Below are 17,889 nucleotides of genomic sequence, written 5' to 3' on the forward strand. Positions count from 1 at the left end.
TATAGGGTTCTACAGGGTCTGCTGGCTAAGCAAGTTACTATTGGCTAATACACACAGGTTTGCATTTTTTCTCTCATACACAAAGATATTGTTTTGTTTCATTCTCTCTGCTTCAGGAAAGTTTCAAGGACATTGGCTCTTAATATCGCCACTTATACCAAAGGCCGGTTTGTGCAGACAGGCTTTTACTAAAATATCATGCCCACCTTCTGTTAAAATATTCACTGCAATTTCCCCTTTCTCTTTCTGCACAAGCCAGGCTTTGGATTCGACTCGTTCTACACTTCTACAAAGGCAGGACAACAAACAGCTTAAAACTATCATCCCAATTAACACTATAAGTAAAATCCATCCCCCTTCTAGCACAAGAGACCTCAACCATCCAGTGATACTTCAGCAGGCGAACCAACTTCCAATGGGGTCACCATCTTCTTTCAGGGCATGTAACACATTCTGTAGCTGTTGTAGTTGCTTGTGGATGGAAACTGCATGATCAGTAAGATTCAAACAGCACATGCCTTCAAACTCCTCACAACCATGTCTTTGTGCTAAGAGCAAGAAGTCAATTGCAGTTCAATTTTGCAATACTGCATGACGTACACTACTCACATCAGTTGAAAGTTCACTTAACATTGTTGATGTTAAGTTTAATTCTTTTCTAGTCCAGCAAGCGAGCCTTTTTAGAGTTGACAAATCTTTAGCGGCAGCTGCTCCTGGAATAAAAAAGGAGGCTGCCCATATGACTCCAAAAGTCTGGGTCTCTAACATCATTACATTGTAATTCATTCAGGCTTTGCTTTGACTGTCTGGCATTTTTTTTATTTTATCAGCTATATTCAGCAATTGATGTCAGTTTGGATGGAACAAAGTAAGTTTCCCAAGATAACAGGGTCCTCCATGTGGACTAGAAGGAACTCCATTCCATGCTCTATCTCCACAGATTAGGAATATTGAAATAAGTAATCACCTTGGTAATCGTCCTATGAGATTGCACAGTTGAATAAAAAGCTTCACTTTCAGTGTGAGTAAAGAGATCAACTATAGGATTAACTGTAACCCAGTGCTGCATTACTTTGTTGGAGCGGCTTTTTGTCAGGGCCTCGAACATTATCCATCCACCTGAGGTATTGATGGAACCTAACAAGTCCAATTCTTCTGGGTGCCCTATGGTAACATTAAGAACTTGGATAGTTTTTGCTTGCCAGCAGGCTTCAAGTTGTCTTGATGTGAGGCCAGTAGTGCAATTGCACTCTTGAAACATTGCTGATCAATTCAGTCGAATCTCATTACTAACTAAACCTTTAAATGCTGGAGGATCCCATTCAGGGACTCCTATGAGATAGGTGAGAAAAGGATCTCCAGGTGTGGCTAGGCTCAAACACATTGATTTTTGGCCTGTCAAGTGTGCTAGAGTGACTCATATATTTTGTTGCTTTTGGATGTTAGTTAGCAGACAGTTGGCTGGAGCTATACACAGCATGATTACCATAAGCAGTTTGCTCCATGTAAATGACACCATGCTTGCAGAATCACAGTTAAGGCTTTAACATTAAATGAACTTTCAAATATGCTTACACTAACTCTTGAAGGGGGAGAACTTACACCTTATACTAATGTCTTTACTAAACTTATCAATAATCTACTAATAACAATTACCACAGAAACAAAACTTTTTATCTTAAACTATTGTCTAACCACTTTTAACACACGTGCTCTGGTATATATGCAGTCTAAGCATGAAAGCAATTTGCTTAAAAGGTAAACACACAACAACAATTTGCTTTATATACAGTTAGATGGAGTCTCTACACTCTTTTACATCTTCTACAGAATTTCTCTCACAAACAATTTAACACGATTCAGTCTTGAAACACCCGCTGCTCTCGTGATGTCAGCCAGCAGCCAATCAATGACTGACTGAGGGTGTTTACGTTCTGATTGTTCTTCAAATCCTTTGTGGTTGGTTTGGTCCATTGGCTAGGCACCCATAGCGGTCCAGCATCTGTGGAAACACAACTGTAACCACACCCGTTAAATAGCAATGGACTTGGTCCCTCCCAGATACCTGTTTTTGGGTTCTTGTAGTATAACTTAACTTCTGGGGTAGCTTGCATCTTTACTTGACTATTATGAATTACCATCGGGGGCTGCTCTAAATCTCCAACTAAACTGAGGAAATTCAGAGTGAATAACACTTGCTGCAATCGAATGACAGGGTCTGATTGTTCAGGTGTTTTTTGTTTACTTAAATACTCTATTAAGGTCTTATGGGCTCTTTCTACAATGGCCTGTCCAGTTGACACATGGGGAATTCCAGTTACATGTTTGACTCCCCATTTTTGTAAGAACCGAGAAACTCATATTCCTACATATGCAGGCCCATTGTCTGCTTTCAGTTCTTTTGGAACTCCCATTACAGCAAAGCACACTACCAAATGTCGAATTACATGTATGTTTCTCTCTCCTACTTGTGCAGTGGCCCAAACCATTTTTGGAAAGGTATCTACTGTGACATGTACGTATCTGAGGCAACCAAATTCAGGCACATGTGTTACATCCATCTGCCAGATCTCACAGGCTTGAAAGGCTCTAGGGTTAACCCCTAAGCCTAGAGTGGTTCCATATTGACTGCATTGCAGACAGGATTTTACAATGCCTTGTGTATCTGTTAAGCTGATATTAAATTGTCTCTGTAAGGCTTTTGCGGCTTGATGAAAGAGAGCATGACTCTCTCTTGCAGCTATGAAAGAGTCTCTTGGTGCTGCAACAACAGGACTGACAAGCGTATCAGCTTTTCCATTGCCTTCTCCGAGACCTAATTCTGTTTGATGACTGTGAATGTGAATGATGCAACAAGGCGCATTTCTGTCCTCTATAGCTCTTTTGATTTGCAAAAATAGTTGACACAATCAAGTGATTATCTGGTGGCTTGATGAGAGCATCTTCAATACGTTGTATCATTCCTACCACATACAATGAATCTGATACAATGTTCAGCTTACTGCCTCGCCAATGAGTCAGTGCCCATGAGACGGCTGTAAGTTCTAATGTCTGCAGTGCGTCATGTGCATCTCCATCTATGGTTTTACTTCACCAACTCGAGCTTTCTCCCCAGGTATAGGCTGCTTTTTTCTGCCAGCTTCCTGCTTACTGTAAGGCCTTTTACGGCTGCTTCATGACTTTGGGCTGTTGCAACCACTGCTGCTTTAAGATGATCTGCAGGCGTTGATCTTTAGGTTGCCTGTTGTGTACAGTTCCTGGATAGTTGAGCAGCGCTAATTGAATTGGTTCTGAGTGTCTCAGCATCCGCTCAAAGTTTTCTACCTTTATTGGTAGACTGATACATTCCGGCTCAGCACCACTAATTTCCACAATTCGCATTCTCGCTTTTTTGATGAGGTAAGCAATTGCTTCTGTCCTCTGCCAAATATTCATTGGTGTCGTATTCAGCATAAAAATCCACTCAAGGATCGCTAAAGGCTCTGCACGTTTCTTCACCTATTGCACTAACTATACCTTCTAGGCAGACTGTTTGGCATCTCGACAGTTCTCAGGTGGGTCTTCTCCCCCTTTCTCTTTTTGCCAAGCAGGCCACTGAAATATGATAGCACATGGGGCAATAGGGAGGTTACTAAAGACACATCTGGCAATCTTCTGTCTGCTAGTGTTGAAAGCAGTTTCTTCCCTAGGTATAGGAGACATTTCTTCTGTCTAGCAGAAAGGGTAATCAGAGTTTGTGGGTCTGTGCCTTTTAAAAGGCACATTAAAGGCGCCATCTCATCATTTTGGATACCACTGATGGGTCGTACCCATTGCAGATCTCCAAAAAGTTTTTGTGCATCATTAAGGGCGCGGACTGTTGGGTTTTCAAGCAAGGCAGGCGTCCTGACCAGCTCCAGCATGGGCGGCTATTCCCAGCCGCGCAGACCACATCCCACTGCATCAATGTGATGGATGGCAAATATGGCGATTTATTACAGGGGAATTTAGCATTTTATAGCCTGGGGTCACTGTGTTACTCCCATCTACTTACATCACACTTAGGTGCTATTGGCTAATTGCAAGGGGCCTTGCTATCCTAACAGGGAGGGGGATCTACTAACTTTCCGTAACATCCCGAAATCTTCAGATCACAAGCCCTTAAACTACAACATATTCCCCACCTCTTTATGAATAACTAATTTGCTACAATATAAAAGTATTAAAAATGGATAATATAAAATTGAGTCCAAAGATTAACACAAGTAAATCCATCACAACTGGTCCAATTAGGGTAGACACCAGGGTGGTCAGACATGGAGATTGGTTGAACCAAGATTGGAACCAGCTTTGCTGAGCTTCTTTCTCTGCCTTCCATTGAGACAGCCTGTCTTGTAGCTCTGTCATGGTGTCTCTCACTACTCCGGTGTGGTCTGCGTAGAAGCAGCATTCTTCTTTCAGGGTAATGCAGAGGCCTCATTGCTGCATGAATAGAAGGTCGAGACCTCGCCTGTTCTGCAAAACAACTTCAGAGAGTGAGGAGACTGACTTTTCTAAGAAGGATATGGATTTCTCAATTCTCTGTAGATCTTCATCTACAGTCATTTGTAGCTGAGAGAGACTCTGACTCTGGGTTACCAGGGCAGAGACACCTGTGGCTGCACTGGTCGCTCCCAAGCCAAGCAGCATTGCTATTGACAGTCCTGTCAACAGCTCTCTTTTCTGAAGGCGGCCTGCTTGCTCAAGGTACTGGTTCACTTCTTTGGAGCGGTATAGGACTCTGGGAATAATAACAGCTAATGCACAAAAGTCAACAGAGGAGTTAAAGTTTGGGGTATAAATGCAGGGTCTTAGCTCACTGCTTCAGGTGTTATAACTATAAACAGCACAATTACCATAAACAGTTTACTACATAAATGATATCATACTTGCAAACTCACAGCTAAAACTTAGACGTTAAATAAACTTTCAAAGATGCTTACACTACTTCTTACTTCCTTTACTTCTTAAAGGAAAAATACTTATACTTTATACTAACATAACAATTACTACAAAGACTAAACACTTTAACTATTGTTTAACTACTTTTAACACACGTGTTCTGGTATATATATAGTCTAAGCATAAAAACAATTTGCTTTATATATAGTTAGATAGAGTCTCTACACTTCTTAAATCTATAAAATTTCTCTAACACAGTCCTGTGTTAATCAGTCCTGGAATGTTCACTGCTCCCGTGATGTCAGCTGGCAGGTTATCGGTGACTGAGGGCTTTGATGTTCAAGTTGTTCTTCACATCCTTTTAAATCTTAAAACAAAGGATAACTGAAAAATTGATAGAGACACAACATCATAACAACAACATAAAATTTCTATTGGCAACTGTCTATATAGTGTTCAGGCACAACTGTGTCCTGACAGGTCCACTTTGATCCATGTCTGGAGTACCAAGGCTGTGTGATGACTTCTCTGCTCACTGGATCTCGTGTGTTCAGAGGCAGACAGTCTGGTCAGATGGACAGGTGACCTTTCTGAACCTGCCATCAAAATACAGGCACTTCTCTCCTTGAAGTTAATGAATTACACTAATCAAATTGCTTTTAGGGTATCAATCTCCCTCGTTTTCTTTAAAAAATAAAAATGAAATGTATTTCTGTTTAACATTAACACAAAACCTTATACACCAGTAGTAAAAACCTACAGCAGTTGAAAATCAATTAATAGAAAAGTACTGTTAATTATTAAAACACTGCACTAGCATCCCATAGTTAACAAACAAACAGAGACAAAATCATCAGTGAAGGACTGGATAATCACCTCCAGAAATGATTTTCCAAGCCTACTTCAAAATTGATCCAGCTGTCGTATTAATAGGGTCAAATTGCTGAGTCAAAAGTGACTCAAATACTGATTTGGGACAGAAAACACCCAGATCTTCTAGCAAACATTCCATCCAGGTAAAGTTAAGACTTGGCCAGGGCCTTAGACTTTAAACTGGGAAGATGCCTCTTAACATATTTCTAAAACAAAATTTTCAATAGTAACAGCTATGAGATGCTTACAGCACAGCAAACTGTTAAAATGCATTTGTACAAAGCAAATAATTAAAAACCTTAGATACCAAACTAATTAAATCATTCTGCAGGTGGTTTAATCTGAAGCCTCCACCATGGCAGCTGATCCTCAGCAATGGTACATCTTAAAATTCTAGAAACACTGAAAAATAAGAAAGCTATAACAAACGAAACTGCAGGGATTGCAACAACTCAATAGAACTCTTAATAAAGTCCAGGGTGTCACAGGCTATATTTATTTCTGTCCACAAGCAGGTGTTCATCAGTGTTCTATCACAGTTGTTTCAGTTGTAACTGTCTTCATATCTCTAGGAAAATAACTATACTTTGCAATTTAGACAAGTGTTTCTAATAAAACATAAAACAATTTAAATTAAACAACATTTAAACTTAACAAGAATTATTTATGACAAAAGGAAATAACAAAACTTAACTTTCAAAGAATATCCAAGTTATACAACTTAACTTAAAAACATTTAAGTCAACAGTAACATGGATTCACTATAAAGATTATAAAAATATAACAAATACATCACAATCTCATGTTATCTAGCTTTAAGAATAACTTACAAAACCTGCAAATGTTACCAAAAACACTCATTCACAACAAGAATCTGCTTAGTATATGCTCAAATTAGCTGAAATTCCAAAGTGCAGCCTCTCTAGAAAAAACCACAACAACACAGGATTTGGCAAGTTGTCATCTAGCTTTTGTAGCACTTTTCAGGAACATCAAGTCTAATTTTTAAACTAAAATTTAAAATCCAAATTGGTATATATGCTGTTATATGTGTTTTATATAACAAAAAGATTTACATTAAAATTTCCTTATTAAAATTGTCAAAAACCCAGCAAATGGGTAATATATGGTTAACATAACTTTGAGATTACTAAACCAAAACAAAAATCTTTTAAGTTTCTTGGGATACAGAAATACAACATTTAAACTTTTTAATCTATTTTTAAAGGCACTTCATTCAATAAAAACTTATTTTTAAATCTTAATCTTGATTATAACAATTTGCTGATTTACAAACAATACAATTTATAAAGCTTTTAATTTTTGAATTGTCCAATTAAAATTCTCTCTTTTTTATCTCTCTCTAAAATATCCAGCTTTTTGTTGGGTTTTTTTTGTTGTTGTTGCTTTGTTTTATTAAAGTTGCTGTTACTTGTTTCACCGGTGGTTGCCATGGCAACAGCGTTTCTGGCTGCTGTGTACTACCGTGTGTGTTTTACTGAACCCGTCCACACCGGGCTGGTTTTGAATCTGAGAAAAAACTTTAAAAACTCCAACTGCATAAACTCATAATTGCTTAAAACACAAAATTAACTCCAAAAGGGTATATAAACACCTTTTAAAAACTCAATAAATCATGACTTTGTAACAAACTGGGTATTATCCTGGCGCTTCTTCCCGGGGGGTGGGGAGGGGGGAGGGGCGGTGGCTGAACCATTTGTATCTCGGTCGGAGTTAGACCTCAACTGGATGGTTATTTCTTGTTTGTCGTGCCTTTTTCTTGGGCTCCGGCCCCGCCTACCACCCCTGTGGGCAGGCTGTTCCCTCCCCCCTGGTTCTCCACGCCTTTTGTTCCACCCTCCACTCCGCCTTTCATCCCGCCTTCCACTCCACCTTTTCCTCCGCCCCTCACTACACGCTTTGCTCTGCTCTCTGCCCCCCCCTTTTTCCCTGCCTTTGCATTCCAACCATTCTGTACCCATCCCCGCTGTCCTTTACACATTCCTTATTTTTCCCAACCCCCCAGCCATGCTCATCTTCCAAGGCCAGCTTTTGTTCTTTGTTAGTGACATTTTTTCCCGCTTTATAACTTTTTTTCTCAGTGCCATCTTTAAGATTTTGGGGGGATGCTTTCTTCTTATTTTTTCTGCCACACCTCTGGCTTTTTCTGTTAACTTTCTCCAAAAATCTTCTGCTCTTCGCTGTTACTTTGAGAGCAGATAAGGATTTGGGGACTGAGGGGACTCCCAGCCCCCCTCTCGGCTCAGTTGAGCTGCTGTCGTCTGGAAGCTGTAAAGCTGTAACCCTAAATTTCAGGGTAGCCAGCAGACAGTTCCTTGTCGTTCCCCAAATTTGTTCGGCAAGGATTTTAGCACATCTGTCCCACACCTTAGGGTGGATAAACCTTACAAGCTGATTTATGACTTCAACAACCCAAAGCCTTGCGATAGCAAGCAAATTAGGTTTAATTGCAATCTGACCTTTATCAATGATTCCATCTTCCTTCTGGGCCCAGGATCTCCTTTGCCAAGAACAGTCCAGCTCTCTTGGCTGCTGCCAGCTGATTCAGGGTATTCTTGCTTTTTGAATTTCTTCTCATGTTTCTTCCCACTTTTCCTTCCGGGTTTCTGGTACCAGATGTTGGGTTTTCAAGCAAGGCAGGCGTCCTGACCAGCTCCAGCACGGGCGGCTATTCCCAGCCACGCGGACCACATCCCACTGCATCAATGTGATGGATGGTGAATATGGTGATTTATTACAGGGGAATTTAGCATTTTATAGCCTGGGGTCACTGTGTTACTCCCATCTGCTTACATCACACTTAGGTGCTATTGGCTAATTGCAAGGGGCCTTGCTATCCTAACAGAGAGGGGGATCTACTAGCTTTCAGTAACATCCTGAAATCTTCAGATCGCAAGCCCTTAAACTACAACAGCAGATATCAGTGGTTAATTTCAATTTTTGTGGGTGGACTGACGATGATGTCAGAATCCACCCTAGATACTTCCATGGAGCTTGCTTTTGAATTTTTTCTGGGGCAACCACCAAGCCTTTTGCTGTGAGCTGGGCAGTGATAAATGCGAGATATTCATCTTGGAATGGATCACGTTGACAAAACAAGATGTCATCCATGTAGTGATAAATAATTGTCTGGGAGAGCTTGGCACACACAGGTGTCAGTGCCCAGTGCGCAAACAGTTGGCACATTGTTGGAGAATTTTTCATCCCCTGTGGAAGGATCACCCACTCAGATCTCTGAGATGGACTTTCTTTGTGGATTGATGGTAAGGTGAAGGCAAATTGCACTGTGTCTTCTTTTTGTAGGGGTATTGTGAAGAAATAGGAAATTTTGATAGGACCAAAGTGATGGATGGGGAACAATCTGGAAAGAGGGGAGAGGTTTACAATGACAGGCAACTGGAAACAAATTATATCGGGATAGTGGGGAGTAACTGGGGCAAACCAACTCTAAACTCAACGAAGGTGGACAAACATACTTAATGAAGGTAAACTAACAGGCGGCAACATCTCCCCCTTTCTTTTTTAGAAAGAGGAGGTTGCATCGGCAGGAGGTTGCATCGGCAGGAGGTGCAGAGGGTTCAACAAACCAGTCTTGGGGTACGGGAGAAGGAGGAGGTGAAGAGGGAGGAGAAGGAGCGCTAACAAAATTGACTTGAGGGGAGGGGGATACAAGATGTAAAACTGATTGAACTAAACATCTCTTTAAAACTGAAAACAGTCTTAAAACAAAACATACGAAAAGCATAACTTTAACTGAAAAAGGTAGGTTGACATAACAAAAAGGGGCTTGGGTTGTTTCCTCCTCCTCCTCGGGATGGGGGATGGCTCATCCGGACGCGACGTCATTGACATCCTCGACCCTATCTGGTGGCCTGCTTGGATGTCTGGGGACATAAGGTTTCACCCATCTTTGTGGGATCCACCTTAGTCCCTGGGGCGAGGATATGCAAGCGTACCCCCGCCCCCAGGTCACCAGATCGAAAGGACCCAAGATCTTCTGGGTCTCAGGGTCCCAGACCAGCACTGGAGGGCGGTGTTGCAACGGGTAGTTGCTGGTTGATATAAAGTGCCGGGCCACTGGAGGGTTTAAATCATTATCTGAACAATCTAGGAAATTAATAGTAAAAAGAGCTTTGCACAGCCGGTCTTGTGGGGTGCAGCCCTTCATGGTCTCTCTTTGATGGGTCAGGACGCGTTTGAGCGACTGATGGGCTCGCTCAACGATTGCTTGGCCTGTGGGGGAGTGTGGGATGCCTCTTTTATGTTCCACTCCCCACTCTTGCAGGAAATCTTCCAGTTTCCTGGAGGCATATGCTGGGCCATTATCTGTTTTGATCTCTCTGGGGACCCCCAACACAGAGAAAGCCTGCATGAGATGTTTACAGACATGCTCGGCTTTCTCTCCTGTGTGGGCAGAGGCGTAGACTGCACTTGAGAAGGTGTCGATGGAGAGGTGAACATATCTGAACTTACCAAATTCGGGGACATGGGTGACATCCATCTGCCACACCTCGCAGCTCCCAAGGCCTCTAGGGTTAACCCCCGATCCCAGGGACGGCATTGTGGTGGACTGGCAGTGTGGGCATGTGGCCACAATGGCCCTGGCCTGGTCTCGCCTCAGGTGGAATTGGCGGACCAGTCCAGGCACATTCTGGTGGAACATCTGATGGCTCAACTTGGCTTGCTGGAAAACATCAGGGAGCTGAGCCATTCTAACAGGGGCAGCGAGGGAATCTGCTCTTTCGTTTCCCTCAGCTACTGGGCCAGGGAGCTCTGTGTGCGATCTCACATGCATGACGAAAAAGGGCTGCTTTCGGTGAGAAACGGTATAAATCAATTTCGAAAGCAGCTCAAATAGCTGGGGATTAGACACCTCCTTGAGAGCTGCGTTCTCAGCTCTCGCTACAACCCCTGCAACATATGCCGAATCAGTTACTAAATTGAATGGTTCAGAAAACCTCTCAAAAGCCCTGACGACAGCATCTAACTCAGCAACCTGTGGAGATCCCTCCACATACTTAATATCCGTTTCCCACTGCTGAGTCTGAGGATCCCTCCAAGTCATCACTGACTTGTGGGATGCTCCAGATGCATCTGTAAAAACAGTCACAGCTTTGAGGGGTCTTCGGCTCCTAATTTCTCTTGGAAGCAAATTAAATTTTGCATTGAAAAATTTGTGTGCAGGAGCGTGGACTGAAACTTGTCCACTGTAACTATCTAAAGCAATCTGGAGAGTCTCATTCTCCTGCAATAATTGGTTAAACATTTCTTTAGTCAGCTTGTCTGGGGACGCTTTGTCCCGAGACAAACTGACTGGCACCCGTATACACGAAAAATCGCACCCAGCCATCTCCCGAAGCCTTGCTCGAGCTTTCCTGATGAGCTGAGCCATCAGTTCCTGTGGCCTGGTGACACTTTTGGACCTCTGGTGGCTCAAGAAAACCCATTCTATGATCAAGAGAGGGTCCTTAGAGCCTCGGTCCCACTGGAATATCAGCCCACACAGGTGTGGCAATTTCCCTAATACAATAAACTCAGATGGCAGGGCTGGCTCATACCTGTGTGCCTGCCTCTCCATCAGGGCTTCCTGCACTCTCTCGAGGGCTTTCCTCGCCTCTGGGGTCAGGGACCTAGGAGAACTCAGCTCCTTCTCCCCCTTCAATAGGATGAAGAGGGGGGCTAGGTCTTCAGTAGTGAGGCCCAGCCAAGGCCTGACCCAGTTCAAAGTCCCACACAGGGAATGGAGGTCTGCCAGAGTTTTTGGATCACTGTTTATGGCCAATTTTTGAGGCACAATGGTCCTCTCAGCGATCTGCAGACCCAGATACCTCCAGGGTGGCATCCTTTGAACCTTGTCCTCCTGGAGTTGAAATCCTGCAGAGATCAAAACTTCAACCACCAGGTCAAGCGCTCGAGTAAGTAGATTGTCATGGGGGGCGCACAGTAGGACATCATCCATATAGTGGTAGATGATGACCTCCCCCATTTTGGCGCATACAGGAGACAGCAATGAGGAGACATACCACTGGCAAATGGTAGGTGAATTTTTCATGCCTTGCGGCAACACTCGCCAGTGGAATCTCTTCATTGGGGCTTCTCGGTTAAGGGTGGCACCGAGAAGGCAAACTGTGGGGCATCGTCAGGGTGCAGGGGAATTTGGAAAAAGCAATCTTTAATGTCAACTACTGCCAATTGCCAATTTCGAGGGAGCATGGTTGGGGAAGGCATCCCTGGTTGAAGCGGTCCCATGTCTACAATGATCTTGTTGATTTCACGAAGATTGTGAAGGAGCTGCCACTTGTCTTTCCCCGGCTTACGGATTACAAATACCGGGGAGTTCCAAGGGCTGGTGGTCTCGACTATATTACCCTTCGCTAACTGCTCCTCCACGAGTTCGTTGAGCGCCTTCAATTTATCTTTCCTGAGCGGCCACTGATCAATCCAGACCGCTTCGTTAGTGGTCCAATCTAACTTCTGGAAAGGGCGCTCCACAGTGGCCGCTTCTAAAAATCCCGAGGGGTTTTCGGGATTTCAATCTTCACCCCCCATTGAGACATGAGATCCCTCCCCCACAAGGGAACCTGATAATCCGCAACAAATGGGCGTAAGTTTGACAATTGCCCATCCGGCCCCGCAATTTGTACCGCACTCTTTGAAATCTGAGCCAATTGGGTACCCCCTATACCCTGTATCTTCGCTGCCATGGGTTGCAACTCCCAATGTGACGGCCATCTCCTTTCGGGGATGATCGTCACATCCGCTCCTGTGTCAAGCAGACCTTTCATCTGTAAGGATTCTGCACCCTGCTTGACGCTGCAGTCTATGATGGGTTTATCCTCACCCACTACTTCTGCCCAGTATACGCCTGGTGCGTGGTCGTCTACTGGGATACCCTCGGGAATGGGGATAAACTGGGCGATGATCTGGCCTTTAGGGGGGAAGTATGGTGGGTGAGTGCAGCGCGCCAGGAGAATGAGGTTCTCCGGACCACCTGGGAAGGTGATTGGAGAAATCTCAATCTCTGGGGGTGTGTGCTTGGTGTCCCCGATGGCAATATACTTACTGACGTCTCCTAAACTCATCGTTGTCCCCTCCAGTGGGTCCACAGCAACTACCGTCCAGCGCTGGGACCGGAAGAGGATGTCTTTGACGGTGATAAGGTGTCGCGTCCGGTAAATTTGCCACGTCCGATGTTTCTTTCCCCCCCCTCCGCGATACCTGCCCCATTTTTTGCATCGCGCGGGTCAGGTTCGCGCCGCGCTCTCAGTTTTTTTGGTTTTTTTAGTTGTTCCCTCCAGTACCCTCTCCCCACATCCATTTCCCACGAGCCCCTGGCGTGGGTGGGTGGTGGGACAGTCCCTCGCCATGTGACCCAGTTGTCCACATCGGTAACACTGAGTAGTTCTTGCTGGTGGAAGGATGAACTGGCCCGACGGGTGTTGGGTCACTGCCGCTGTTGGTGTTCTCCTGGCCACCTGTGGTGGTGGTGGTACCCTGGACGCCCCCACTAACGGAACTTTCTTCTCACATGCATCAATGAGGACGTCCAAGGTTGGCGGTGAATACATGGGCAAACTAAATATAACCTGTTTGCAGATGTCATTACAGTTTGCCTTAGCCATTTCTAAGACAAGCTGCTCTTGTAGCTCAGGTTTATCAACTTGTCTTTCTATTTGCTCCTGTAAACGGTTAATAAACACGGTAAATGGCTCATCGGGGAACTGTTTAATATTTGAGAAGTTGGTCAGGGGTTCCCCCCCTGGCAGGATGTTAAATACCTTCTCTGCGGCCTCCGTGATCTTAGCTAAGACAGGCTGTGGTAAAACCCTTGCCTGTTCTTCCGGCTTCCCCCAATTCCCTTCACCGCACAAGTGATCTATCGAGAGGGGGTTTTCGTCCGCGTCAACCGCGGACTCCTCGCTGCGCAACAGCTCAGGAAGGATGGCCTCTAACGACTTCTTCCACCTCTGTTTCCACAGCCTATAATCAGCTGGGGAAAGGAGGCAGGCAAACAACTCTTTTAAGTCGTGGGGGACCATCTCGTTCGCGGAGAAGGTGGTTTTTAATAAACCCTTAAAGTATTCACTTCTCCTGCCGAACTCTTTCTGGGCTTTGCACAGCTCCTTCTTTGTCTGGAAGGAGAAGGGTTCCCATTCTCGGTACCTCCCTCCCCTTCCTCTAAAACTGACCGGTGCGGCAAAGGGAATCACTACCTGTTCCGGGTTCTGGTCTTCAGGCCTGTCACTTCCTGTCCCCGAAGCGTGGGAACCGGATGGGACAGTGTGGGAGCTGGGAGGAGGGACGTGGGAACCAGGAGGAGGGGCGTGGGAACCGGGAGGAGGGGCGTGGGAACCGGAAGGAGGGGCGTGGGAACCGGAAGGAGGGGCATGGGAACCGGAAGGAGGGGCGTGGGAACCAGAAGCCGGAAGAGGCGGGGCTGGAGGACCGACTGAGGAGGAGGGCTGAAGGGAGGAGCAGCGGCCGGAAGGGGTGGGGTTTTGGGAGGTCACACTTTGGAGACACGCCCCCGAGGAGGAGGAACCACCCAAGGGGAAGTGGGAGGAGTCAGGGTAGGATGGAAGGGAGGGGCTAGGGAGGAAGGGGTTGGTCATTGAGGGAAGAAAGGGGTTCTTGGAAGAAGGAGCACAATGGGGGGGTCCGACCATGCGGTCCCCGCCATCTTGTGCCCTTTGGAGGCCATTTTGAGGGTTAGGAGAGGGGTCAGGGAATATAGGGGAGCATTGGAAACTGGGGGAAACTGAGGCACGGGGGTTAGAAGAGGAATCAGGGAACATGGAGGAGCCTTGGAGACTGGGGGAAACTGAGGCATGGGGGTCTGAGGGTAAAAACTGGGGACTTGTAACCTGGGAAACGTTTAACTGAGGGCTGATAACTGGGGAAACTGAGGAATGGGAAGACACTCTGGCAGCTTGGCCAGGGCTGCCAGAGCAAGGGTTCTGGGAGAGACGGGGGAAGCCAGGGATCCTGTTACCCTTGGGGGATCCCTGAGCAGGACAACTTGCCCTGCAGGTTGCTCTGCAGGTCTCCCTCAACTCGGAATCAGGGGGAGAGGAACATGGGGATAGGGAAACTGGGGAAACTGGGGAGTTTTGTGGCGGCTGCTTCTGCATTTTCTTTTCCTCTATTACAGCAGACCGAATTAAAATAAATAATGTTACAAATTTTTCCACTGAATTATCACCTCCATTAACTATTTCTGTTAATTTGGACCCAACCGCATTCCAGAATTCTACAGAATTTGCTTTGTCTAGGGTTACATTTGGGAAATGCAGGAACAGCCATCTCACAAACTTCTTTACCCTCCCACGAGAAAACTTCTTATTCCCCCCCTCAAGGGTACCCACAACTTGGTAAAAAACTCTCTTTTGCTGTGCCAAAAGACGTGCTCCCATCTTGTCAACCCTGGCACAGCAATCCCACCGCCCCCTGCAACCAAACGACAAATCAACTAAAATAAAAATACAGGTCCGGACCGGGCTACACACACACTCCCCCCGAGGGAGTTTTCACACACTGGGCGCCCCCTTTTCCCACACACAGGGACCACTCACCCAAGTCTGGACAGTTGTTGCAGGCGACGTCCACACCTCCCGAGGCGACCGTCTGCACGTCTGACGGCTGCCGCCTCGATCACTGGGAGCGCAACTCGGCAAAAACAAGTCTGCTACTACCAGAGCAGCTGCTGCTCACGGTCTTTGTGAAATAGGTCCACCAACCTCTCCGGGGGTCTCTACGCCTCACGAGAGGCCCCACGTTGGGCGCCAGCTGTCGCTGCCCGCTCGGCCATTCACACCCTGGCTAGCTTGTGCCAAGCGTCGGCGGCAGGAGTGGGGAACCAGGTGAGCACTGTGTGGCTCGACCTGGAACCTCTAGAGCTCCTTTGGGCTCGGGCTCTATAGTATGCAGGGCGACACGAGGTGCAGTAAAGGGAGAGAGAGTGCTCGGAGTCCTCCAATTTCCCAGGAACAAGTTTATTCCAGCAGGTGCAGGGAGAAGGCGATGAGGGACAGGGCTGGGATCTCGAGGAGAAAGTCCGAGCCGAGACCCTGGGCACCTCTGTGCGCCAGGTTTTAAAGCCCGTGGGCGGCTCATACAACAACCAATAATATGACAGCAGGGGAGGTGTTGTGGGAAGGGGTTACAATACACAAATCCAATGGTAGGGACTTGGGGGAGGGAGGATAGCCATACAACCAATAGGGCATCGAGTAAGGGATGATGAGCAGGGAAGGAACCAGAACAAAAGGTGTGGTGTACATAGATTGATAGGGCTTGGGGGTAAGACCAAAGTGATGGATGGGGAACAATCTGGAAAGAGGGGAGAGGTTTACAATGACAGGCAACTGGGAACAAACTATATCGGGATAGTGGGGAGTAACTGGGGCAAACCAACTCTAAACTCAACGAAGGTGAACAAACATACTTAATGAAGGTAAACTAACAGGCGGCAACAATGTATTACAGTGTTTAGTCCAGTTATAAAGACAAACCCACAAAAAGCTTTTTATAAATCAAAATTGAAGATGAATTTCAAGAGATTTTTACAGAGGAAATGAAGTAATATAGTATTTTCTTTTGGTCCCTCAGTCATTAAATAGTGTGTTTGGGGTTTTTTTGTCATGAAAATATTTGTTTTCAATAAATGAAGTATCACTGCTTAAAATTAAAATATAATTTAAGAAGTCCTTGGAACTAAGTATGAAGGTGAAATTGAACACAGAGTGTATACAAAATATGCAGTGGTCAGAGTTCTTTACTATTCTGGCAACTAAAGAAAATTGAGCTATTTTGGTGTCTAGTTAAAAAAAATGGAAAAAAAAAAGCTTTTGAGAACTGTAGGTCAGTACAGCAAAAGAGCCATTTCTTCTTTCCTTGAAACCTTTTAATCTCCAAACACTTCGGCTTGATAAAGTTTTCTCACTTGTGAAAAGCAGTCTGATGAGAACTGAAGTAACAGCTGGGTTGGCCTAATAAAAGCTGAAGTGCAGTTCCATTACACAGAGAACAGCAGAGAAATGATTGCAAAGATTGCAGAGGGCATTGCTGTGAGCACACCAGCAAGGCACTCCTGGGAGCTATAATTAGCTACTGGGAGTTAACCTCTCTGCAGAAGGAGAGGCCAAGTGTTCTCCATTTAAAGATGTTAATGTTCATCTGGGTGCTCTGGTGTGAAAGCATAGAGGCAGAGAAGACAGGAGATTTGGGATCACAACCTTGTCACCATTGCAGCATCAGGATGAAGTGCAGGATCCAATGAAGGAAGGAAATATCCCCACAAGCTCACATCCATGAAATTGCAAAAGAGCCTAGAGTCTCGCTGTAGCTCTCACCAAGGGGGAACAGGTGGCATGGGAGGCAGAGGTGCACCCATGCTGTTCTCTGCTGGTTCTGGAGCAAGGTCTGTGAAGTCAAAGACCAAATTTTTCCAACTATTACAGCAAGCTGTGTGCCAGCCTTGGTACAAATGTGTGTCTATGGGCTGCTACAATTAAATACTTAGAGTAGTTGAAGCAAATAGAAAACGGCTTGAGCCAGGCAGTGAGCTTTTCAAACTCAAATAAATCTGCTATGCAGATTTTGAAATTGAAGTGTTCTATAAATTGGAAATAAGGGGACAAGAAAGATGTATCAGAATATTTGTAACAGCTTTCTCAAATCTGGCATTAGTATATTGACAACAAGTATTTGGGACTACTGTTTATAAATAGCCAGGATCTGAAAATGCGTCTAAATGGTTTGGCATCCTTAGAAAAACATTCATTCTTCAGTAATCATTCTCAGACATGGAAGACTCAATATACACTTAAATTTTCTCAGTATCTCTGACATTCATCCATCAGAAGAAAAAAACCTCTCACCCACCTCCACTGTCTGCTCTGAATTGTAAAAGGCTTATTTGGGCACCACAGACCCATATTTATGCTTCTCTGACAATATTGGAAATCGTGTATATTCCCCAAGAGGTGGAGGATGATTAGGAACAATGTTTAATGGATAGGAAGAGCAAGGAAGGTTCAGGTGAAGTGTCCTGTACAGGGTGATGCATAGGACAGC

General features: G+C 45.1%; 1 long non-coding RNA gene across 1 annotated transcript; it reads right to left on the minus strand.

The window, feature by feature from the left end:
• Nucleotides 1-3,948: 3,948 nt before the first annotated feature.
• On the minus strand, nt 3,949-8,541 carry LOC147652452 (uncharacterized). The gene is made up of 2 exons (XR_015288355.1): nt 8,274-8,541; nt 3,949-5,516 (listed from the first exon to the last, which is right to left on the minus strand). It is a non-coding gene; the product is annotated as an uncharacterized LOC147652452 (long non-coding RNA).
• Nucleotides 8,542-17,889: the final 9,348 nt, after the last annotated feature.

The sequence above is a fragment of the Cyanistes caeruleus genome, chromosome 6 (genome assembly GCF_971803275.1).
Source record: "Cyanistes caeruleus chromosome 6, bCyaCae1.hap1.1, whole genome shotgun sequence".
Taxonomy (NCBI): Eukaryota; Metazoa; Chordata; class Aves; order Passeriformes; family Paridae; genus Cyanistes; species Cyanistes caeruleus.